We start from the raw sequence: 27,067 nt of genomic DNA on the forward strand, positions 1-27,067 counted from the left end.
AAGGAGAAGTAAGGAGGGGAATCTGTAGGATATATTTTGGGGGTTATATCTATGACTTTGTGGTATTTTTATTGTGGTATTATGCTATGTATTTGGTGGTATTTTCTATGGTGGTGAGACTAATTTCAGAATACTGTGTAATATTATTTCACCAGGGTCACTATCAACAAACAAATACTGTAATGAGTACACTATTATCTTCTCTTGGTATCTTATGTGCAACACCATCTTAGATTGACTCAACTGAGGTTTAAGCTGGTGAAGGCAGGCAGATGTAGTTTTAATTCCCAACATACCTGTGCCTGGAATATGCACCCTCTCAGCATCAAGTAGGTGCTGAAAACATTTCGCTTCAACATTTCACCAGACTAGCATCTTATTCTATTTTGGTGATGTCCTCCTTAACCTTGAGCATTAGATCCTTGGTACTTCCTAGCGCACTGTTCTGGCTTTTTTGTTATTCGTCCCCCCTGAGGTCTGCAGGTTTGTGCCACGATGGAATAAACATTCTAAATAATAAATTAATAACTAAGAATAAATAAATACCACGTGTATGCCCTTTTGGCTGTGTTTCAAAATACATGGGTAATTTCACATCACAAAATAGTTGTACTCACACACACACATAGCACCTCTGAAAGGCACAACTCCCACCAGTAACTTTCGTTATGTTTGTCCACATTTGGTAAAATGTGAATTACCACCTGCAGTAAAATAGACTTACCACCTTTTGGACATTATACTATATGTTAACAATAACTCATACACACAATAAAAATGGTAGTCCAATTCGTTTTTCTCTTTTATGGTTTTAATGTTAAAATACAGAAAATGAGAAAATGATCAACCAGTTGTATGCTGATGCACTCCTTTACAGAGACTTACATTTAGACATGGATACAATGCTCACACACATTAAATAGTTTTTTTTCTTCTAATAATAACCTTCAGTTAGACATGTTTTAGCTGGCTGGCTAACGCACAGTCTGATGCAACCTTGAATGTTTCTCTCATACAATTCTTGGCAGCTATAATTCTCTTATCTTAACAAAGCTTGTTTCAAAGTGGCAATCCACTCAAAATATAGATTGTGAATTACTTTAAGAAAACAAATATATTTTTGTAAGCTTGTCTCACGTACATTGCATGCTCCTCTATTACTTTTATATTTACCTAGATCAAGCTGGCAATATTCCCTGACTCAGGTTGGCAGTAAATCCTTCCCCATCCGTTATGCCTTCCTCGCACAGGGTAACCCACGACTTTGCAGTTCTTCTAAGGATGCCAACCCAGGAGAGAGAGACACAGCCCACCAGACAATCAGCTTGCAAGCACTGGACTCCGTCTGCCCAGGAACCAGCACTTCGGCCTCCTTTGTAAGTCAGTGCAAGAATAGGAATGCCTCTTTAACTCTGCCTACAACCCTTTGTCATTTAACAACACCTCCCCTTGCCCAAATCCTCCAACTAGAATATCACACAATTTCCTCTCTGTTTTTCTCATTGTTCTAACTGCATTGCTGAATAGAACTTGCTTCATTTTTCTTTGTGTTTCCTGCTCCAATACAATATACATTTTCAGTTTACAACACAGACCTAGCCTGCCCATTTAAATTCACATTTTCAGAGCTTCATGCATTGTGCTCAATCAGAATCCAGCATATTTCATGGACTAACTTGCACTAAATGTTACTATTGGAATATGTTACATGTTAAATGGGGTTGGGTTCATTAGTATTTTAGATTCATGTTAGAATTATATTTTAGTGTAAAACAGCTCAATAAAATAGCATCCGGGAGCAAAATGATAATGTTCTATTATGTGATACTGTGCATTGGCATCTATTTAAATTCAGCCTGAGACTCATACTCTTGAGTCCGACCATGAATCTCAGGCCCTTGCCCATAGTTGAAGTAGAAACCCTTTCTAAAATGGGAATGTTGAATTGCGGAGTCTATAGGTTGAAATGCAGAGCCTAGATTCCTCCTACAGTACTGTTTTAAACAAGCTCACTAGCTTATGTCCTTGGAAATAAAGCTTTTTTTGTAGACTCTAAAAGAACAACTATGCATTGTTAGTGATCACGGTGATGAGGGAGTAATTTACTAATTTTAGGTTGAATTCATGTAATAACTGTGGATCAGGAATCACATTCATAAAACCATTAGTACAGCAGGGCAAGGATTAGAAGATGAGAGAGAATATTAATTACAGCTCGAGCTCTGGAACATAAGGCACAGTTCATCAGTCAGTATGGTGGTTTGTTTCTGGCTGATACCATATTACAGAAACCAGGATGTGAAGGTGGAACATTTTATTATGTACACTAACATGCCGATTCATGGAATTAATGTGCGCTGAAAATTCCCGCACAAGTGTGCAAAACCGTGCGAAACGCAGTGCAAGTGCAAAAATCGCAGTGCAAGTGTGAAAATCGCAGCGAAACCCGTGCACATCGATTCATGGAAGTCCGTGCGTGAGTAAAATCTGGGATGTGCGCTGAAAATCTGCGTGGCGCATGCCGTCGCACAGGTTATCTAACGACGTGCGCTACGGCCACAGCGAAAGCACGCATAGCGCGGCGCACATAACAATAGTAGGCGTAACACGGGCCGTGACACGCGGAATGGGGAACAACGGGTGAAAATGTGCGCGTCACAGGGGAAGTACAGGAGGCAAGTGCGCGGAACGCCCACACACTCGCCTACAACACGTATTCATGGAATCGAATAGGGCAAACCAGCGCACGGGCAAAGACTGCGCATGAAAAAAATGTGCGCCAAAATGTGTGCTAACAAAAAGCACGTATATACAGCTCTGATTAATGTCCCATACTGTGGCCCTCTAGGACAAATGACGTGCAAAGGGGTACGCGACAAACACGGACACCCGCTGTGTCAAAAATAGCGTATGCGTGTATTTCAGGGGTGCGTGGGAAGTCTCACACGCGATAGGCCTTGGGCGAGCGGGGTACGTGTAAATCTGGGGTTTGCGGGAAGTTTCACATGCGATAGGCGTTGGCCATGTAAATTTGGGGTTCGCGTGAAGTTTCACATGCGATAGGCCCTGTGCGAGTGGGGTGCGTGTATTTCTGGGGTTCGTGTGAAGTTTCACACGCGATTGGCCTTGGGCGAGCGGGGTACGTGTAAATCTGGGGTTCACGGGAAGTTTCACTCATGATAGGCCCTGTGCGAGTGGGGTGCGTGTATGACTGGGGTTCGCGTGAAGTTTCACACGCAATTGGCCTGGGTACGTGTAAATCTGGGGTTCACGGGAAGTTTCACACGTAATAGGCTCTGTGCGAGTGTGGTGCGTGTATTCCTGGGGTTCGTTTGAGTTTCACACGCGATTGGCCTGGGTACGTGTAAATCTGGGGTTCACGGGAAGTCTCACATGCGATTTCAGCAGGGTATGTGTATTTCGAGGGTGCCGTGGAGTCCTACACGTCAATTGGCAGTGTGGCTCCTCCCAGGTGTTCGCTCTACACCCTCTACGGCCCCTGCAGGCAGCCCACACCACAGGGGACTACCCTGCACCCCTGGTCATGTCCCGCAGGCAGCCCATCCACCATGGGCATGCCCCCCAGGCAAGCCACATGTCAGCTTGCACTACTGATCACCAACACATGACCCCCTCCACCCCCACCCCCCAGCACTGAGGGGCACCTGCCAGCAGGCCCACACTCATGTCCCCCAGCACCCCCACCCCCCAGCACTGAGGGGCACCTGCCAGAAGGCCCCCACTCATGTCCCCCAGCACCCCCACCCCCCAGCACTGAGGGGCACCTGCCAGCAGGCCCCCACTCATGTCCCCCAGCACACCCACCCCCCAGCAGTGCGGGGCACCTGCCAGCAGGCCCCCACTCATGTCCCCCAGCACCCGACCCCCCAGCAGTGCGGGGCACCTGCCAGCAGGCCCCACACATGTCCCCCAGCAGTGCAGGGCACCTGCCAGCAGGCCCCCACTCATGTCCCCCAGTACCCCAACCCCCCAGCACTGAGGGGCACCTGCCAGCAGGTCCCCACACATGTCCCCCAGCACCCCCACCCCCAGCAGCCAGGGGCACCTGCCAGCAGGCCCCCACACATGTCCCCCAGCAGCCCACCCCCCAGCAGTCAGGGGCACCTGCCAGCAGGCCCCCACACATGTCCCCCAGCACCCCCACACCCCAGCAGTCAGGGGCACCTGCCAGCAGGCCCCCACACATGTCCCCCAGCACCCCCACCCCCCAGCAGTCAGGGGCACCTGCCAGCAGGCGCCCACACATGTCCCCCAGCACCCCCACCCCCAGCACTCAGGGGCACCTGCCAGCAGGCCCCCACTTATGTCCCCCAGCACCCCCACCCCCCAGCAGTCAGGGGCACCTGCCAGCAGGCCCCCACACATGTCCCCCTCCACCACCACCCCCCAGCAGTCAGGGGCACCTGCCAGCAGGCCCCCACACATGTCCCCCAGCACCCCCACCCCCCAGCACTCAGGGGCACCTGCCAGCAGGCCCCCACTCATGTCCCCTAGCACCCCCACCCCCCATCACTGAGGGGCACCTGCCAGCAGGCCCCCACTCATGTCCCCCAGCACCCCTACCCCCCAGCAGTGTGGGGCACCTGCCAGCAGGCCCACACATGTCCCCCAGCACCCCCACCACCCAGCAGTCAGGGGCACCTGCCAGCAGGCCCCCACACATGTCCCACACATGTCCCCTTGCATCCCCACCCCTCAGCAGTGCAGGGCACCTGCCAGCAGGCCCCCACTCATGTCCCACTCATGTCCCCTTGAACCCCCACCCCCAGCAGTGAGGGGCACCTGCCAGCAGGCCCCCACACATATCCCCCCCGACAGGTCATCACACTCCAGACCCATGCCCCTCATGGCCACCCAAATCCTACCCCAGTCCAAACACCCCACATTGAATTCCCAAAGTCATGATAGAAAATACATAACCAGCATGGCCATGAATCAATGTCCCTCAGACCCACGCAATGGTGACTCATGACTGTGAAAAGATCAACATTGTGACATGCACAAAACAAATGAGATAAGACCACATCAGTAAAGTATATAAAAAATGTGTAATTCCGTCCAACCAAATCCAAAGTGTAAAAATAAGACACATCCATTGATCCATGGTAAAAAATAAACTTAAATGAAGTGAAATCCAGTGTAGAACTAAATACAAAGTACAAATCCAGGGTCCATGAGCCCAACCATTGAAAGGAAACCTACAAAAACCCTACCTAATGAACAACTATATACAAAAAGGTGGGGCATTGTCCAAGCGCCCCAAATGAAATGAAAACCAAAAGTAAACCTAACACTAATTAACTATATACAATAGCAGCGGGCTAGTCCGACGGCTCACTTCCTGATTTCCCGGGCCAGGCCATCATCGAACTCCTGCTCGATGTCCCGGAGGTGGTCCTCTTCAAAGGCCCCGAGGGTTCACAGGAATGATGACATACGGACCTCCAGGTACCTGCAAATTGCCTCGAGGCATTCGGCCCGCCTCAGAGCCCTTTGCATGGAGTTCTCCGCCCTGACCATCGTGAGCCATGCCTCTTCTGCCCGCTGCCGCTCCGCATCTATAGCATGGCCTAACCACTGCCACACAGAAGACACTTCCTGTCCTTGGTCCTCCTGCCCTCAGGGCAATGCCTGCCCCTCCGATGTCGAAGGCCCCGAGCCATCATGGCTCCGACCTTGTTGCTGCTGCTGCTGTGCCTGTGCCCATGCCCTGGCTCCTGCTGCCTACACATCCTCCTCCGGCTGGGGTGCAGTTGTCGAGGTGGCCACCCCTGCTGGACGTCCGACTCCCAACTGTGGCAGGGATGTGTCCTCCATCAGCCTGGACGCACGGTCAGAGGCAGCTCCACAGGGTACCCAGGTGATACATGGGTGGGAAGATGGCACGGAGGACGACTTGTGCATAGGGGGTTCAGGTGAGGAGGGGGTCGAAGCAAGGTTCAGCAAACAGAGGAATCCGGCCTGGATGACCTGTCCCAGTAGGCTGACGTGGTCAATGAGCCATTCGAGATGACGTGCAGTCTCCCCATGAAAAGACTGCAGGTCACCTCGCATGTCCCGTTGACACAAAGCCACCCCACCCAGGACAGGCTCAACCCGGTCCCGGATAGCCATGTCCGCAGGGAGAGGAAGGCCAGTTGTTGTAAGCGGATCCCCTCCCTGAAAACGGGTCTGGACGTAGGCATCCCTGCTGGTGTGGGATGATGCAGTCACAGGATCGGGGACAGGATTACACACAGGCAACGCCGCGGCAGCCTCTGCTGCCTCCTGTCCCTGCCACTGCACTGCACCACTGGCACCAGTTAAATCCCCACCTCCAGACCCCGTCTCTGTCGCTTGCGCGGCCTCCTCCTCCACCAAACCCCCCACCAACCTGGATGACTCCCTGCCATCTTCCTTCGTCGGACCCTGTGGGGTCTCAGCTGCCCCTTCTTCTGCCGAGGAGTCCAACTCCGACCTCCGCTTCTTGGACCTGCCCTCGGCAGCTGCGGCCTGGGACGCGGCACCGGACTCCTCACTCCCTGACGGGATCACAACCTGGGAGGGGAGCTGGGCCTTGCGTCTCCGGCTGGTGGAGTGATCCCCGCTGCTGTGCTCCACAGCACCCTCTCCGCCCTCTTCATCAGTTGACGCTGCAGGCAAGGAGAGATAGGAGAAAGGCATCAGGACACTGTACAATGGACTGATACACACATGCCAGTTGCACATGAGTGGCAGTGTCAAACTTCAGACATGGCATCACAATCCCCAACACACATGGCATGTCAACTCACACACCCGAGCAATTCCACAGCCATATGGCAACAGCCAGCACCATCCATACACATACAACAGCATGAGCAGCCAAAGGTGAGCCAGACATCACATGAAACACAGGGAGTGCACTAGACATGCACACACGCCACCACACTTACATGCATGTGTACACCTCCACCAACTGTCGCAGTGATGAGATCGGCATCCATGTCACATGATACCATCGCTCCACAGGCCAGCCCCAGGACCCAGTTGCCCACCCACGCCTGCCTCGGGGGTCACCATGTCAGGGCAAACACCATCTGAGACCACTGGCGACCTCCAGCCAGAGGGGCAGAGGGCCACCAGCTTCAGTCAGAAGGAAGTTGGTGTCCTGGTGGAGCATGTCCTGGGGCATTATGATGCCCTCTTCGGAACATCACGCGCCAACAAGGAAGGACGGGATAGGATCTGGGACGACTTTGTGGTTGCCATCAACGTGGAGGGGGTGGCAACCCGCAACATCAAGCAAGTCAAGAAGCTCTGGGAGGACTTGAGGTCCAGGACCCTCAACAAGGCCCGGCACCTCGTGGAGGGGGGCCGGGGCAGCATGAGTACCATCCAGATGAGGGTCCTGGAATGCATAGGCCCAGCGCTCCACGCCCAGATCCTTCGGAGGCAGACCCGTCCGGAGTTGAGCGGTGAGTGGTCAAGAATTGCTGTGTGAGACAGGGCATGTTGCAGGGTGCTGCTTGTCTGATACTTGCCTGTATGTGTGACATAGGCCATGTACGTATGTGTGTGTGCAGGGACATCATGGTCATGCATGTGAGACCAGTAATGTGTGAACCACATGGTTGGTGCATGTGTTACAATGCAACATGCAGAGCATCATGGGGAATGCACACATTTATGCATGCCTGTCTCTGTTATTGGACATGGATGGGGTGTGAGAGATGGGTGCTGCTGTCATGGACATGTATGGTGTCCATGTCTGTGTGTCTGACTTGTGTGTCTGTGACTTGGAAATGCCATGGATGCATGACACATGTCTGTGACAATGTTCAGATTCACTGATGCAGCCTACTCATCCTTGTATCCACTGTGTCTGGGGTGTACGAGGCCAGATGGATGAAACTAGGGTGAAGTGTGTGCATGTGATAGGCATGACCCATGATGCATGTGAGTTTCAAACCAGCATTGTATGTTTCAAGAGTCCCTTGGACATGTATGCACCATGCCTGTTACTGCATGTTTTTGCCTGCACTGACCCATGTGTTGTGGAGGGACATGATGGAAGTGATGTTTGACAGTGCCACTCATTTGCTATTGCTTCCTGTCTAGGGGACCATTGTACAGTACCCTGATGCTTGTGTTCTATGTCTTCCTCTACACAGCGGTAAGTGATGAAGAGGGCGGAGACGGCGCTGTGGAGCAAAGCGGCAGGGATGCCTCCACCGGCCGGCGACGCAAGGCCCAGTCACCCTCCCAGAATTTACCATCGTCCAGGAGTGAGGGGACTGGTGCTTCGTCTGCCACTACGGCTGCAGCGGAAGGGGTGGGTGAGCCCCCACAGGGACTTGCAATGGCGGAAGATGGTGTGGAGCCATCCAGGTTGGTGGTTTCCATAGAGGAGGAGGAGGCTGCTACTGAGCAGCACATGGGGCCTGGTGGGGGTGGTACCACTGGTGCAAGTGGTGCAGTCCAGGGCCAGGGGCAGGAGGCAGCACAGGTCACCGCAGAGGGGCCTGTGCATGTCGCTGTCCCTGACCCTGTGACTGCACCACCATGCACCAGCAGGGATGCCCCATCCTAGGCCAGTCCGCAGATAGGGGAGATGTCCATGTCATCTGACACTCCTCTACCTGCGGACGAGGGGACCCCTGGCCGTATGGAGAAGGTCCTGATTGGCGTTGCGTTGCGTACGTGTGACATTCGTGATGACGTGCGTGCTTCCCAGGGGGAGCACACACGTCATCACGAAGAGCAGCGTGCCAACGTGGCCCAGTTGGGAGTGTCCATGGTCGGGGTTTTGTACATGTGTCGGCCACTCTGGTGGCACTCTCCTCCTCTGTGGAGACTATGCGCCAGTCGTTCTCCATGCCGTCTTCCGGCCCAGATGCCACCAGGACCCCCTGTGGACCTGCACTGACCAACGCAGCCAGCTTGGTGGGGATCCCATCCCTGCCACAGTCGGGAGTCGGAGGTCCAGCAGGGGTGGACACCACAGCAACTGGTCCCCAGCAGATGGAGGATGTGCCGGCATCATCAAGCAGGGCACGTGCACGACGGCGTCGGTGGATTCCATCAGCCTGGATGCCGTCGTGCTACAGAGGCAGTTGCGTCGGAGGCAGCGGCAGGCTCAACGTGGGAGGCATCATGGCTCGGGGCAATCTACATCAGAGGGGCAGGCATTGGTCGGAGGGCAGGTGGACCATGGAATGGGAGTGTCTTCCATGTGGCAGCGGTTGGACCAGCAGATAGGTGCGGAGCAGCGGCGGACGGAGGAGGCACGGCTCATAATGGTCAGGGCGGAGAACTCCATGCGAAGGGTGCTGAGGCGGGCTGAGTGCCTCGAGGGAATTCGCAGGGAGTTGGAGGTGAACATGGCGTTATCCCTGCGAGACCTCGGGGCCAGAGAAGAGGCCCGCCTCCAAGACATTGAACAGGAGTTCAATGATGCCCTGGCCCATGACATCAACAAGTGAGCCGTTGGACTTGCCCACCGCCGTTGTATATAGTTCATTCGTGTTAAGTTTCATTTCTTTTTTCTTTCATTTGGGGCGTAAGGACTATGCCCCACATTTTTGTATATAGTTAGTAATTAGGTAGGTTTCATTGTAGGTTTCCCTGGATTTGCTATTTGTACTTAGATTTACAGTGGATTTTTCTCCTTCATCTTTATTTTTCTTCACCAGGGAGCAATGGATATTACGCTTTTCTTTCCCTTTGGATTTGCTTTGTTGGACGGTGACTTTGGACACATTTTCATTTGGATTCTCATTTTTTTAATTTATCATTTTTTGGGACATGCTGCATTCTCATTATTATTGGCATTATTGTGTGTTTTTATTTCATTCCCTTCATTTTGACTTGATTACATTTTTGTTTCTTACTTCAATGTGTGGTCTTCTCTCATTGGTTTCATGCATGTCACAATGTGGGTTTTCTCAGTCATGTGTTGCCATTGTGTGGGTCGGACAGAATTGTACTCATGCGCATACTGCTTATTTGTGATCTATCATGTAATGGGGATTTCAATTTGGAGTGGATGTAAAGCTTGGTTGGGTGTTTGGACTGGGGTGCTGTGGGGTGGGATTTGTGTTACTAGAATAGACATCGAAAGCATTATAATTGCCATACTCGTCGGATATGTCCATCGTCATCCCGAGTTCAAAGGAATTTAATACAGAGGGGTGTTGAACATGACTTTGCTGATTGTATGATATGCATTTTGTATATATGTAACTGATGTACGTAATTCGCTCTCTTGCGTCCCTCGAGGTCTAGGAAACTCACGTCGCGGGGCGTGAGATCAGAATTGGCCAATTGACACTATCTTTTGCTTGCAATAAACCCTAGCATTGGGAATTTGAACCTCGTGTCTGGCGCATCTTTTCGTGTATGGTTATTGCCATGTTTCCATAGCACGAGGGACCCCTAGGGTCCCCTTTCACCATTGCAGTATTTTATTGCGTAGGCTGCGTAGTGCTTCTGCTTTTCACATCACTGTTGCATCTTGCCATTTGTTTTCAGTGAACATTATGCCTTTTATTGCTAGGACCGGCTCTTTAAAACATGTTGTGTCTTTTGGTTTCTTCTGACATATTTTCCGATCAGGAGGAAGCAGTTGTAGTTTTACCATGTGTGCCTGGAAGTTATTCCTGATCCTAGATAGTGTGAGATGAATGAGACACTGGGCTACCACTAGGGGAGATTCCTGTGGCACAATGACCTTAGATGTTTCCGGACGCATGAGGTATTAATGAGCACACATAACAGCTACCATTTGTGGCCTGTCTCCCTGTGGCACTCATGTCAGAGCACCACTTATTATACTGGTCCGGATGATGAAGATCCTCTACTTTATCCAATCCCAACCCATGGTATGCGTCATATTTGTACAGCTTTATTTGCCGTTTTTGTCTATGGGTCAGTTTATTTCTACCATCAGTAAATTACCTTTTTTACTGTTGGTTATTACTATTTGGTGTTACGTGTGTGTTAAACTCATGCAGGTGGTAAATAGGGAATAGGCCTGTATTAATTTTTACATTGGTATTGGTATCAAGCTGCCAGGATTGAGGGCTTGGGAGAGCGTCTGACATGTCACTAGGAGACAAAGTGTATGCATTTTCAACATATGAGGTAGGGTCTCTGGTTGTCTGTGAGTCAGTTTGTGGCATTGTAAACATTGGTGCAGTGGGCAAATAATCAGCATGTACATAAATAACATTTTCACTTTCATTCTTTGCAAGTAACTCATGCTGTGGTGACACCATTGTACGGTTTTTATGCAATGCAGTAATGTTTAAGGAGGTATTATGACTCCATATTAGTTTCATCCCATCGCATATTAGTTTACCCCGTTCTTCGATTAGTTTTCCTCCTCCCCCCTTCATTTATATCACCCATAATAAAAGAAATGCTCCAGTACATTCCTAACTACAACAATATGATAGAGAAGACGATGGCTGTAAACTAAAGGCCACAGTTGCACGAGTATGCCCTAGTGGCACTAATTACATTCCTACTGCTATCTAACTGACTTCTAGTAGTATCAAGTGGCCTCATTTCTGCCATTGTATTATCTATAGAGTGGGCTATAAGGGGTTCAAACACACTTTTCAGTTTAAATGCGAAGTAAGGGGAGCAAGATGATAGAAGTGAGAATATGGAAGTAATTTGTAGACAGTAGGAAATGAGAAGAGTAAGAGTGTAGATGCAATACTATGGAAGTAGAAAATATAGAGAGATATAAATATAGAGAGACATTCTTTAAAATCATTCTTTAAAATCACAATATATTCATATACGTATATTCATCATTTATTTAAATGTACATTTCTGCTCACTGCTGCAATAGTTTTTCTATACTTTTCACTGTCTTGTATTATGCTGTCCTGTTTGCGTTCATTTTCTTGTGTTGTTTCTGGTGTTACGCTATCATGGGCTTTTCTAACATCTGAGAGGTGCATCCAGTATTTCAGGCCTTTTAGCTTCACTGCTGAAGGAGTGCAATATACGACTTCATAGGGGCCATGAAATCCTGGGGAGTTCCACTGCCTCACAAAGCTGCGGATGTACACTAGTTCCCCAGGCATGAGAGTTAATACTGGGCTATCTGCTTAGGCGGTGGAAGCATCTGTTTCATTTTCTCTGGTAAAAGGTGGCGCTATCTGTTTTGCCATGCTTCTTACTGCCCTTGTCAATTGTGTAAGGTATTCTTTAAATTCTTCCCCCAACACGGTTGCTGTCCTGTGTGCCTCTGACATTTTTCTTACGGGGTTTAATTGTGTTTGCATACGTCTGCCAGTTACTATTTCATGAGCGACAAGTGGTGGTCTTTGATTGGCTGTGTACACTGCTGGAATAGGGCAAATGGCAAACAATAGAACCAATTCGCCTGCTTTTAAAAAGGCCATTGATTTTCTCGACCTTTCCGTTTGCTTGCAGTGGTAATGGAACACATTTTATGTTTTATTCCCAGTAAGGTTGTTATTTCTTTGAACAGGTCATTTACAAAATGTGTCCCATTGTCGGATCGTATGACAACGCATATGCCCCACCGTGGGAATAATTCCCATACTAGAAATATTGCTGCACACTTAGAGTCTGGGTGGGCACAGGGTCCTGATCCACCCTGCGTGAAAAGGGACAGACTACCACAATGAACTACCTTGCCCCATTGCACCTATCTCCCATGTCCCTGTAATTGATGTGCAGGTCACGGAAAGGTATGATGGGTCGGGGTCATGTTCCTCTTAATGTCCTTAGGGTCAATCCTGAATTAAATGTTTGGCATGTGACACACTCAATAGTGAATTTAGTGAGGTATTCCTGGAGGTTCGGGATGAACCAATCCTCCTGAATGTCTGCAGCTATATGCTGTTTTGAGATATGGGAAGGAAAATGCAGCTGCTGGAATGCTATTTGCAATAGTTCTATTGGTATCCTTGTATCCATTTTCATTGGGTTCTTCTACTTTTGCTTTTAACACACATTCTGTTGTTTGTTCCTTTTGAAAATACACTGCTTGTTTTGCAGCAGCTTCTGCCGCAGCATTCCCTAGTGATATTTCATCACTATTGTTGGTGTGGGCTTGGCATTTTACGAGTGCTACTGCGGATGGATTTGCAAGTGCTTCGATAAGGTAATTTAACAATTTTGCATGCTGCACGAACCCATCTGCCCTCTGGAACCCCCTTCTGCTCCACCTAGACAGTCCAGCATGTACCGTAGTTGTTACATATGCTGAATCAGAGTATATTTTTACCACACACCCTTTCGCTGCACAAAGTGCTTCAATTCATGCCACTAATTCTGCTGCTTTAGCTGAATAGTGCAATGGCAATCGTTTCTGTACCAGTACCTGATATTCCTCTTCCTCTAACCTTCTACTGCCGCCCCAACATGCTTTTCACCAGTCTATGGGCAGATGGATGCTGATCCATCTACAAAATACACTTCCCCTTCGCTCAATGCATTTTTGCTTGCCGTGTGAATGTCGTTTCCTTCCCCTTCATACGTGGTACAATCATGGTCCTGCATGTCCTCTACTGTGCATGGCTCTGTGAGGATGTGGCTGGGTTTACTGTCTTACAGCATATCACATGGATGTTTGGGTTTGAGATTATTATTTACTATGCTGTTGCTCTTTGTGTGGTGAGAGTGGATTTGGACCGCTCAAGTATTGCAAACAAGGAGTGTTCCACGAACAATGTAACATAGCCTCCCATCACAATTGTGGAGCTTTTTTCAATTGTGAAGGCAGCAGCACCGAAAGACTATTTGCAAGCAAAGTGATCCTGCATTACTGAGTCAAGAGTACTGCTGTAGTATGCTAGAGATTTGTGGCCCAAGGATGTTTATTGTGTCAGCACTGCAGTCATTAGTATTCCGTTCGAGTGTTAAAACAGGAAAAATTCCCGCTCATAGTCAGTTGTCGCTAGGATGGGAGCTGTGCATATCAACTCTTTTAATGCGGGCGAAGGCAGTGTGCATTTCAGGTGGTCATGTTATTACTGAGTTATCTTTCTGTGCTTCTTTTAACCGTAGTAAGTACTTCTACAAGTACTTTTCTTGGAGTAAGGGTCGTATGTAGGCTGCACAGTCTAATATCCAGCCCTGCAATAGTTACAAATGCTGAAGAATTTCTGCATGTCTTTCTCCGTGTGGTGTCTCGCTGATGTTCGGACTGTTGCTGCTCTGTCATGTATTATTTTTCTACCATCTTTCGAAATCAATTGACCCAGGTACAATACCTATGCTAGACAATACTGAAGTTTGGTCTTATCCACCTTGCGCCCCTTATGGGTCAGCAACATTAGCAAAGTGACAGAGTCTCTCCTGCATTTTCCTTCCCCCTCACTGCATATCTGGAGGTCATCAACGTATTGAATAATGGTCTTATGAACATCAATATTGCAATATTGCAGAGGTCTTTGTGCAATATTCTGTTAAAGATCCTTGGGCTATCGCACTACCCCTGGGGCAGCCGACAATCTTTGTACCATTTCCCCCCTAGGGTAAATGATGTTAGGTATTAAGAGTCTGGATGAAGGGGTACTGAGAAAAAGGCGTTCTTCAGGTCCACGGTTTATAGTAATAAAATCGAATCCAAAAATGTTGAAAGTCAAAAAATTGAAAAAAAAATGTCGAAAACAAAAATCAAATTTCTTTTTACTACGTTTTTTATTCGAAATGGGGGGGTTCCCCACCCAACGCCCCCTTTTTTTTAACCTTTTTTTTGTACATGCAACCCCCCAAAAAATATATAAATAAAAAAATTAAGAATTCAATTTTTTTTTCGACATTATGTTTTCGAATTTATTGTAATTCCAAATTTTTTTTCTCGATATTATGAGTGACCACCCAGGTCCACCACAGTAAAGTGTGTGGCGTTCTTAGGGATACTGCACACAATTGATGCTGGGTTTGGAACGTGCGGGAACCCTTTTTGGACAATGTCATTAAGTGGGGGAAGGTCCCGCACCATTCTCCACGATCCCCCTTTCGCTTTCTTAATCGGATAAATTGCGGTATTGCATGGGGAGTTGGAGGGGACAATGATGCCCTGTTGTAATAATGCTTGTATTTTGTGCTTTATCCCCTCCTCTGCTTCCCTGGACAAAGGGTACTGTCTTACTCAGAGTAATACTGCTCCGGGCTTGAGTGTTATTCTTACTGGGGTCACTTCTTTCAATAACCCTCCATCATGGTGGTTTGTGGTCCACAAATTTGGTGGCACTAACTGTAAATCTTCATTACAAAAAGATGGTGGCACACTGACAATGGCCATGAGCGGGTTTGTCACTCATCTGTTTTGTATCATTATGTCACAAGGCATACATATTTCCATTATAATTTCCCCGTCAGTGTCATTGTCAGTGAACAGCTCTTCATCAGTTAATTCACGTAATTGGACATTTGGATCAATCCATAATACTGTCCGCCATTCGCATCCATGCATGTCCAGGACAATCACTACAATGCGCTTTGCAAATCAAGAAACAAAACAGTACCCGGCAATATCTCAGGGGTGGCTATTGGACGGAAAACAAAATCGGAGGGTACTCTCCATTCTTTTCGTGTGATTTCTGGCACCACTGTTGCTAGTGCTTGTATGCCATAAATAAACATATGCGTTGGTTGGTATCCCTCTTATGGCTGTCTCATTAGCTATTGTCTATATTAATAACATTGCTCGGATGGCGAGCATGCCAGGGGTGGAGCATATTATCCCTCTGTCAGTAAATTAAATGGTCATTTTAAGCCTGCTGAGCAAGTCTTGTCCCAACAGATTTATGGGAGAGCTCTCATGATAAAGGAGGGGTGCTTGCACTGTTGTTCCCCCTATCTTAACATCTAAATCTTCTGTGTAAGGAACCGTGACCACAGCCCCAGAGAGTCCCTGCATTTCGAGACTTTTGCCATATACCGGAAAATTGCCATCATAGAGACATGATTTCTCCCCCCTTGAGTCCACCATAAAGATGAACTGCTTGTTCCCTATCTATGCCACCACCATGGTTCCTTGCCTGGACGTGAAGTAGTCAATAGGACTTAACATGCAAGTACTCTCTGTGGGCTTTACTTGTCTGAATGAGTGTTCGTACCGGGGCAAGAGAAAACACTGTCGCTCAATACACATGTTCCTTGATAAGGTGCTGGTGCACCATTGGTGACAAATGGGTTTGCATGCGTATGCGTCACTTGGTTCTGACGATTGGGGGGAGACTGCATGCAGAGTGGTGGGTGCAGGAATGCATTGCATCCAGGTATGGGCATACTGTTATGCTGCTCTTCTTGTTCCTGACCACCCATGGGTAATGTACATTACTGTATCTCTGATTATTTTGGTAATTGGCCACAGGTCGGAAACAACATTCCCTTGCAAAATGACCCCACCTCCTGCATGACCAACATGGTCCAGGTCCACCCCCTCTGGGTCCCTGTCCTCCATATCCGTATCCACCTCCTCCTCCTCTCTGCCCTCGGTACCCACCTCTACCTCTTGCTGGTCTCGCTTGCCATTGGGGTCCCGTGTACCATTCCTCTCCACCCTATTGCTCCTGGCCATTGTCTACCCAGGTGGCTGCCATCCTAGCCTGTAACGCAAGCTGCCCCTCCCCTTCTTCTCCCTGCCGTTCTGAGGGCAGCGCTGTAGTTACCGCTGCAACCTTCACTAACTTACTCAGTACAAGCTTTGCTTCATCTGCTAATCTCCTTTGTGCTATTTCTTTTTCCCTTTCTTTGATCCTCCTACAGTGGTGTACTATGATGCTTTGTATTTCTGGCCACCCCTTGGCTTCTATCCCAGCAATTTTATCAAGGGCCTTTAGGAGGTCTCTTTTGATAATAAAGAAGAACAGGGAGGTGGATTGGTCCCAGTCCTTGCCTGTCTCTGCCCGCCACCTTTCCTGCACCCAAAGAATGAACTGCAAAACATCTGTCTCGTCCCCCATGGTACATTGCATCCCAGAGTGTAAATCTAGGGTGTCAGGGAAGGTCCTCCGCATTGCATCCCACACTAACGCCCTTACACTGTTGAAGGATGCCCCGTCATGCATCTAATTTCCCATTGTTACTCACGGGAACCCCGCCTTCACCCATACTGAGTCTGCTTGATCACCTACTGCTGATATCAAAAGGCTTTTAATATCTCCTATTGCTAATGGGACCCCTGCTGTGTTCTTTTCAAATGCATATATCCATTTCTCCGCACTCCTCAAAAGTGGTGGGAGTGCATTGAGGAGATTGTTCTTATCCATCCGCGCCCAAGGCAAATAATGGGGTCATCCTGCACCTTTGTGGATGAGGGGCATCTGTAGTTTCGATCTCACATTTCCTTTACTTACCTTTGCTCCTTTCTTCTTTGCCAGTGCTATTCTCCCTAATCTTTTTTCCGGACCCTTCCCTCCCATCCTTCTTCCACTTCTGTTACTTGTGGAGTTGCCCACTGGATCTGTTGTACCCCTCCTGCTGCTCCTTCGTCGGACCCATCAAAGTCACTCCAGCATTCTTACGCCCTCTCTGAGGCCACTGTGTCATATCCCACGCTCTCTACCTTACCTTCTCGTTCCACCCAGACTGTTTTAATTGGGGTGCTGTCTATTTGGAGCAGGACATCTCCGGATTTCCATTCATCTTCTGGCAATACAGAGGAGCTTTTTAATGGGGGTTGTAACGGCGGCTGCCCTCCCCCTGGAAGTGTTAGTGTTGTTTCGCACAATGTTCACAATCGGGCTAGTTCTGCTTGGGTGGATGTCAGTACTACTTCTAAATCTCGAGTGGTTGGCCCCGAGGGGCCAACCACTGAAAAGGAGCCGGAGCACCCTAGCGTTGCCACATGCTGCTACAGGAGCAGCACCCCCACCTGCATCCTGCCATGCTGAAGAGGTAAGCTGTAGGCATATTACCTGCTGCCTACAAGTCCCTCCACATTCCATCTCCCCACGTGCCAGCAATCTGAATAGAAAAAGCATTTTTGGCTTTTAAATCTGCCTAATTCAGCTTCAGATGTACCAGCTGAATACATGCCATGTCTCAAGTGCATTCTGAATCAGATCCCATTGATAAAATACAGGATACACTGCCTTAAGATGGCCGCCGCCTCGAGTGTACCCTGCGCCTGACTCTATCCATATTGCCTGCCTGACTTCCTTGCCTGCACCTACCTGCTGATTGGTTACCACTGCCTATCTAGTCCAAGCATGCTTCGCCGGCAGGCGAGAGCCGGCCCTCGATGTAAGGCCCTAGAAAGAAGGCTCCCTGCTGACGGAGCTGACCAAGCTTGCCGTGCTGCGGGCTGCACCAGGTCATTTTACCCTGCCTCTGCACCTGTCATCCTCAACTACTGCACGGTGAGACTATTATATCCCCACTGATCCTGCACACCCGTATTTCTTTGTGCCGCCAGTCCAGAGACACTGTTGTCGACCGCATTGACTTGCCCTGATTCACTGCATGTGCCTTTCACAGTACTCCACGTTGATTAGCAACACAACTGCTACTCCGCCTCTTTTTGCTAATAAGTCCTACCCATCACATATGCCTGCACGCTGTATGCATTGGTAGCATATCTAGTGCCCCGCACAAAAATGTAATTTAACAGAAACGATACAGCAACTCCTTTGTTCTGCTCCTCGCTGATTGTACTCTGCACCCCTCTTTGAATGCTTTGCAACTATCAAAGGAAGTGAAAATGTACTTGATCTTTAATGCTGCATACCCACTCTAGCCCACCTTTGGGTGCCCACATATGATACCCCAAGGTATAGTAGGAGATTGTTTACTGCCTCCTGCATGAAAACTGTATTTGACTTTCAGCATACAGCAGTGCCCATTATAGCATGATAGTTCTTCCTCCGTCTTAAACTGCTACTGTACTTAGATGTTAACCTTCAGCACATTCTACTCACAAGTGTTCTTGGCCTCTGGCACTAAATTTGAACTTAGATGTTAGCACATTGTACCTCCCAGGTTTAGCATGATAGAGTTTTGTCTGCCTTCTTCTTAAACTGTACACAAATGTTAGACCACAGAACACTCTAGTCACAAGTGTTTTCGGCCTCTGGCACTAAAATTGAACTTAGATGCTAGCACATTGTGCTTCCCAGGTTTAGCGTGATAAAGTTTTGTCTGGCTTCTTCTTAAACTGTATACAAATGTTAGACCTTAGTACATTTTAGTCATGAGTGTTTTTGGCCACTTGCAATGAAACCATATCTAGATGTTAGCACGTAGCATCTCCTAGGTATAGCACGAATGTATACTCTGCCTTCCCTCTAAAATAATACTTAAATACTAGTACAATAATACCCTCCTGGCATAACCTGAAGATGCCCCTTGCCTGTTCCACTAAATCTACTCAGACCCTAATACTCACCCTTGCTATCCTTACTATCATGGCATTTGCTACTAAAACACCCCCCCCCCCAGGATAGAAACCTGAGACTCAGGTCTAGACTGCCCTGTATCTACGAACCTAAAAGAAACTACTCCAACAAAGCCAACAGACGGACCATTTCCCAGCCCAAGATCCTTCGGCCCTTATCAATGCAAACCACCAACTCCTAATGCCAGAGGTGGTGGCCTAGCCATCATCTTCAAAACGACCCTTCCTATTAGACTTGCTACGTCTGCACCCTACTCGTCCTGTGAAATACTCACAGCCAAACTGCCTCTTTCCAGCAACCATACACTAACAATCCACTTGATATACAGGCCACCAGGGCCTCTAGGCACCTTCGAAGACAACCTAACCAGTCTTCTAGCCAACAACACAAAAGACCACTCTCAAACACTACTGATGGGAGACCTTAATCTTGGCTTCAATGACACAGATAACAAACACTCTGAATCAATAGCAGCCCTGTTAAGTGATCATGGTCTCACTCAAAAAGTCCTCTCTCCAACTCACATTAAAGGAAGGACCCTTGACTGGGTATCCGAACTGAACTGTAATAGTGATATCACCGATATTGTCCTGCAACCATGGGCAGATCATTACTTAATAACCATCTCAGCCACACTAGATCTTCTCAACCCCAAGACTAACAATATGGTACCCCCTCTTCCGACCAGAAGTAAGAATGATATTATTGCTGACAAACTTATACCTTTCCTCCTTCCAGCCATCTCTGGATTGGAAAGTAACACCAACCCGGACATACTAGTAAACACCTTCAATAATGCTATGACCAAGGCACTTGACATGACTGCCCCTGTCAAACTGTGCAAAGCTAGGCAGGAAGCACACTTAAATGCTTCGTTTACTCCCCAACTCAAAGCTTTAAGATTACAAAAAAGAAAGCTCCAATCTATTTGGCGTCACTCCCCTACTGAAAACAACAAAAACAATCTAACTGAACTGGCCAAACTGTACAAAAAAGAAATAACTAAAACTAAAAAGAATACCTTCAATGACAGAATTGCCAAAGCCAACACCAATACCAAAGAACTCTTCTCCATCCTCCGAGAATTGGAATCCCTAATCCAACCAGTAGACAATGCCCCTAAGGACAAGGTATGGTGTACTAACATACAAAATACTCTATCCAACAAAATCTCTTCTCTCCAATGTAAAATTGCTAATAAAAAGGCTACACTGCCACCCTCCGATATACAATCAACTCAACCCCTTGAGATCAAGACAACTACACCCTTTAGTTTCAAGACCATTTCCATAATTGACACACAAAAAATAATGCTATCCCACAAACCCTCAAACTGTAAGGGCGATACTTGCCCAGCGCAAATAATAAAGGATGCAGCTAGGGATCTAACCCCTTTCATATCTAAGCTCATAAATTCCTCCTTTAAATCAAATAGGGTACCTGCCAAACTCAAAGAATCCTGGGTCCTCCCCTTACTCAAAAAACAAACACTGGACCCCACCATCCCCACCATCTATCGACCTATCACCACCATGCCGCTCTTACTTAAAATCCTGGATAGAGCGGCCTGCATACAAATCCAAGACTACCTGGAAGTCAACCACCTACTAGGCTCACGGCAATCTGGCTTCCGGCACGGAAACAGCTTTGCTAGACCTTAAGACACAAATTGAAGAACTAAAGGACAACGGAAAAACAGCTCTTCTACTCCTATTGGATTTGTTGGCAGCCTTTGAGTTGGTGGATCGTGCTGTTTTATGCAACCACCTTAAATCTGCCACCAACTTCACTGGAGAGGCTATAGCTTGGATACAATCCTTCTTAGCCAACCGCACCATGAAAGTCTTCTCCACCTCAGCCTCCGCTGACCCTATCAAAATTAGCTGTGGTGTCCCACAGGGATCTTGTGTCTCCTTGACCATGTACAACATCTTCACCAAGCCTTTATTTGACAACTTGGACAGACTAGGTGTCACCTACACTAACTATGCAGATGACACCCAGATCCTCATACCCCTTTCGGGCAACTTTGAGGCTGACTCTGCCTTGGTGAACAAAATCTACTCCATCATTAAGGCATGTATGGCATCACATGGCCTCTGCCTGAACGATGAGAAAACGGAGTTACTAATCCTAGGCTCGGAAACTAACATCAAAAAGCTAGGCCCAAACTACACATCCTTCAACATTGATAACAATACCATCAAGGTGATGTCTGTGGTCAAAACTCTAGGATTCTACTTGGCCTCCTCTCTTACACTAAAAAAGCAAGTCAACGCCCTCGCCTCCACTACAACCTATACCTGCAAACTAATCCGAGCTTCTAGACCGTATCTTTCCAATGCTAGCTGTATCACCCTAGCCAATGCTCTTATTATGTCACGTCTAGATTACTGCAATGCCCTGTACTCAGGAGCCAATAAATACATCACAGATAAAATTCAAAGATTGCAGAATAATGCCCTGAGAGCAGCTGTCAGGATTAGTCAGGCGAGTACAAAGGCAGCGAATATGGCAAGGGAAATGTGCACCCAGGAACTACGACTCAGGTATGCTAGAACCCAGGAGTGCAAATAGAGTGTGACATCAAGACCTATATATGAAAAGGGATGTGGGGTAAGCACCTGACCGTGAGGAAAGTCGGCAAGCACCTTACCCCCAATTGCTGTTACAGGTACTGACAGCGCTAAACCCACGTGGAGGGCAAGCAATGACAGGATCTGTGTACTAACACTCTTGATGGTATTACATAAGGGAACTTAAGAACTGTACTCACGAGGACAAGATAAACCTCTTGAATGTCAGCTAGCCCACGAATCCTGTTGAAGAAACTGGGACCCCGAAAGGCTAGAACAGCAATGGAAGGAAAACTAAATACCTAAATGGGAATAGTGTTTGCAAAATAGTGAGGAAAACATAAGCATTCACACAGGAGCTAGCTACTACCGCACACCACACCTAATAATCAAAGGGAAAATAAATGCAGAAGTGCAGTGGAAAACATGGAATGGATCCTCTAGGAAGTAAGGATCAGGAGCAGGGAAAAACGAAATAACCTATGCAAACTTCTCCCTACCCCTCCAAGGAAAAGACAGGAAACTAAACTAAGAGGAAGGCTAAGGCAAATGGGTAACAGCAGCAAAGGACAGAGTCAAAGAAATATAGAACACAGACAAACTGGGCTGCATCTAAAAGGGGAAAGCACTGAAAATTGCTGCCTGCAAACAGAGGAAGACAAAAAGGGAAATAAAGGGAGCAGAAATCAATTAGCGCATGAATCCGAAATTCAGGGCGGAGGAAACAAGAAAACAGGAACAAGGAAGTAGGTACAAAGGCAAGGAACCAGGAACCAGGGACTAGTCAAAAACAGGAACACTGCAATCGATGACCAGCGCTGGACTGAAGTAAGACTGAGGCTTTTAAAGCTGCTTAACGAGCACACGCCTCGGGTGTGCTGATTGCTGCACCTGCCGCCACAGCTGTTACCTATCCTCCACCCAACCTTGTGTTGCAAGGGTGGAGGTGGAGCAGTGGGCCAGGCATTCTGGGAAGCATAGTCATTTGGTTAAAGAAGCATGCTGGCTGCCAAAAACCTGGAATGGATCCGGAAGGGAAGTAGCTGGGAAAATAGGGATTTAGCGCTCCCAAATCATCACAGCACTGTAGCATAAGGTTCGGAGGAAAGGTCCAGTAGGGAATAAACCCCAAATCATGCCCCCAAGTGGTGGGAACGGGAGCGAAGGGAGCGAGTCGTGACAGTATACCCCCTCCTACGGCCGGCTTCGGGTGCCCGCCACCCGCACGAGACATCTTCTTTCCATGATGGGAGTGCTTTTTCTTTGGAGGTGGCACTGATGGAAATGGTGGCCTGTGGGCAAAGGCAGATGGACTTCCATGATAGGAGTGCTTTGTCTTTGGAGGTGGTGCTGATGGAAACGGTGGCTTCTGGTGAGGAAGAGACTCATGGTTCGAAGAAAGGCATGAAGGACTTGCAGGACCAGAAGCAGAGTTGGAAGGTCCATGAAGCTCAGTCACTGGGAGTGGACCCTTATAAGTCTTTGAGGAGGGAGGCAGGCTGGTGCAACATGCCTTAGGCAATGGGAGAAGCTCTGTTAGCCTTTCTGCCGAGAGTGGACATGCGGGAGGTGTGGAAAATGCTGGCTTCAGGAAAGGTTTATGCTCAGCCATTAGAGAAGGTGGTGGCTGAGGTAGAGGTTCAGATTTCCTTCTGTCATCCATCTGGGAAAAGGCTTTTGGTTGAAAGTGACTTAGGTTTGACTGCACATGTTCTACGCCTTGGAGACCTGAAAGTCCAATGGGTTGTACAAGGCTAGTACTCCTGGTGACAGTCGTGTAGCCACTTTGTTTCACGTGGGATACCACAGCAGGGATGTTTGGCATCCTGATAGGAGTGATAGACGCAGTACTTGGTATTTCAGGCAGACTCGCAGAAGGAGCAATAACAGACACATTTTGAACTGCAGCAGTCATTCCCTTCCTTTGGCTACTAGCACCCGACTGGTGCTTCTTGGCGGAATTCTGTTGCACAAGTCCTGTAGGTAATACGCCGGTCTGCACCACCCCTTGTGCACACCCAAGTGAGTGGTTCTGACTCACCACTTGGTCCAGCTTGATGACTCTGAAGCGGGAGCTGGCAAAAGTCTCAAACTCTGATGCTGCATCTTTAGGAGGCTCTGATGCTAAAGTGAAGCAGTTGGGAGAATCGTCTTGTGGAAAAGGCAAGCATTCTGGTGCTCCTCCTGAAGCAAAAGAAAGGCAGGCTAGACGTTCATCGACTGTAAATGGTTGGGATTCAGGAGGAATCGCTGGAGCAGAAGAGAATACAGCAGAATCTGATGGTGTAGACAGGTATACCTCTGATATTGGCAGCGAGGCTATGCAGGATACAGGCGTCTCATGAACTGAAGGCAAATACTCAGTATACTCCGGGACTGAAGACATGCTCTTTTGATGGACTTCCGGAGGCTCTAAAGCTGAAGGATGATCTGCAGGATGAGTCACTGTAGCTGAAGACAGGCAGGTCAGGGGAAACCTTGAGGCTGAAGGCATGCAAGCTGGAGCAATCTCGGTTGCTGGATACAAGCATGTCCAGGTCTTTGGGACTGGCTCTTGAGTAAATGGCAGACATGGCAGCGGTTCATTGGTTGAAGACAGGTGTGCCAAAGATGACTGCAGGGCTGTGGATTGAATCATAGAAGAGTCAATGGTTGTAGGAGGACAGACAGAAGTCTCAGAAGTTGACAGACCCATCGGTGGCTCAGGAATGAAGGGCACCTTTAGGGCAGTAGACTCCTTGGCACCAGTAACCAAAGACTGAGCTGTACCCTTGCAGTCCCTTTCTTTAGTGGGTGACACAGAGTCTTTTTCTTTGTAGAAGTCAAAATCAATCAGTGGAATCACCATAGTAAAGTCTCTGTTAATCAGGATTTCGTCTATTGTCCATTCCTCTGTTTTAGCTTCTGAAAGAGGTAGATTAACAATCAACAGTTCAGGAACCGCCTGATGGTTCTTTGGTTCAGTATACTGTGGAATGAGTCCATCAGAACATGAAATCTGTACTGTCTCTGACTGTTCATATTGATCAGAAGTGGCAGAAGGAAGAGTGAACCCAGAGGTAACATTGTTTTCCACATCAGCTTTAACATCTACTTCAGTCTCAGCAGCTGTATCAAGAGCAGGGCCTAAGCCTACGGTAGTGACTGAATCTGTGTATGCCACCATTGTGGATTGTGTTTGGAAATCAGAAGTTTGTATGTGTGCTAGCTCAGAATTATGACAAACTGCTACACAGGGTATTTTTGGTAAAGGAGTGGCTTGTAAATCTTCAGCTAACTGCAATCCCTGATAAACAGCAGAACAATGGTTAGAACCTGTGCCTAGATTAAGCGCTGTGCTAGACGTAAGACCTTCACTCCCAATAGATCTAACATATCGACAAATATCATGGTTTACCAAAGTCTCTGCACTCAGGGGCTGAACAGTGTTCACTTCCTCCTCATCAACAGATAAAGTCTGAGGTGTATTCAATAAAGAGTGTAAGGTTTTATTTTCCTCTTGTGCAGAAATGAGTTCTTGTCTTAACTCCTCAAGTTTAGCTCTTAGCATGCCCTGCATTAACTGTAAATCACTATCAGTAGACACAGGGGGAAGCATAGTGGCATCAGGGCTGGATCCTGCACTAGCAATCTGGATGTGCATCGATTGTACATTGTCCTCTACTGCTTGCAGGTTCTGTGATTTATAGTTTATCTTTCCAACTTGGTCTGTGTTTCCCTTAAACAAACTATTGACATTATCCTCTTGGCATTAGGGACTACAGTATGTACCTGTGCAACGGAGTATGCGTTAGACTGAGGGTAGAAAACAGAAGTTATGTAAGAAACCCCTCCATTCTTTATGTTGGTATCATGAAACTGTTCTATCTGAGGTGAAGCACAACTGGAATCATGGGGTTCAACAACAGAGGTACTCTCGTATAATAAGTCTAACAGTGTGTTGTTTTCTGCGGCTAAGGCTTGTGCTGACATAGAATTGGGATCAAAACCAAAGATAGAACTAGGATCAGGCCATGTAGGATGTGCCATCCTATGGGAAAAATATTTTGCACGTAAATGCCCATTCGTGACAAGGAGTTCATTGGAGTCAGGACTAGTGATTTGATTGTCACAGGTAAATGTAGGGGAAGCTTTCTGTACAAACTTGTTAGAGGCCTTGCTGCCTTTCTTTCTTAAACTTGCCATATTCAATGGGAATTTTGGGCTGGTCATACTGTCAGGATTAGTCAGGCGAGTACAAAGGCAGCGAATATGGCAAGGGAAATGTGCACCCAGGAACTACGACTCAGGTATGCTAGAACCCAGGAGTGCAAATAGAGTGTGACATCAAAACCTATATATGAAAAGGGATGTGGGGTAAGCACCTGACCGCGAGGAAAGTCGGCAAGCACCTTACCCCCAATTGCTGTTACAGGTACTGACAGCGCTAAACCCACGTGGAGGGCAAGCAATGACAGGATCTGTGTACTAACACTCTTGATGGTATTACATAAGGGAACTTAAGAACTGTACTCACGAGGACGAGATAAACCTCTTGAATGTCAGCTAGCCCACGAATCCTGTTGAAGAAACTGGGACCCCGAAAGGCTAGAACAGCAATGGAAGGAAAACTAAATACCTAAATGGGAATAGTGTTTGCAAAATAGTGAGGAAAACATAAGCATTCACACAGGAGCTAGCTACTACCGCACACCACACCTAATAATCAAAGGGAAAATAAATGCAGAAGTGCAGTGGAAAACATGGAATGGATCCTCTAGGAAGTAAGGATCAGGAGCAGGGAAAAACGAAATAACCTATGCAAACTTCTCCCTACCCCTCCAAGGAAAAGACAGGAAACTAAACTAAGAGGAAGGCTAAGGCAAATGGGTAACAGCAGCAAAGGACAGAGTCAAAGAAATATAGAACACAGACAAACTGGGCTGCATCTAAAAGGGGAAAGCACTGAAAATTGCTGCCTGCAAACAGAGGAAGACAAAAAGGGAAATAAAGGGAGCAGAAATCAATTAGCGCATGAATCCGAAATTCAGGGCGGAGGAAACAAGAAAACAGGAACAAGGAAGTAGGTACAAAGGCAAGGAACCAGGAACCAGGGACTAGTCAAAAACAGGAACA

Source organism: Ambystoma mexicanum, chromosome 5q (genome assembly GCF_040938575.1).
Source record: "Ambystoma mexicanum isolate Mex_15411 chromosome 5q, UKY_AmexF1_1, whole genome shotgun sequence".
Lineage (NCBI taxonomy): Eukaryota > Metazoa > Chordata > Amphibia > Caudata > Ambystomatidae > Ambystoma > Ambystoma mexicanum.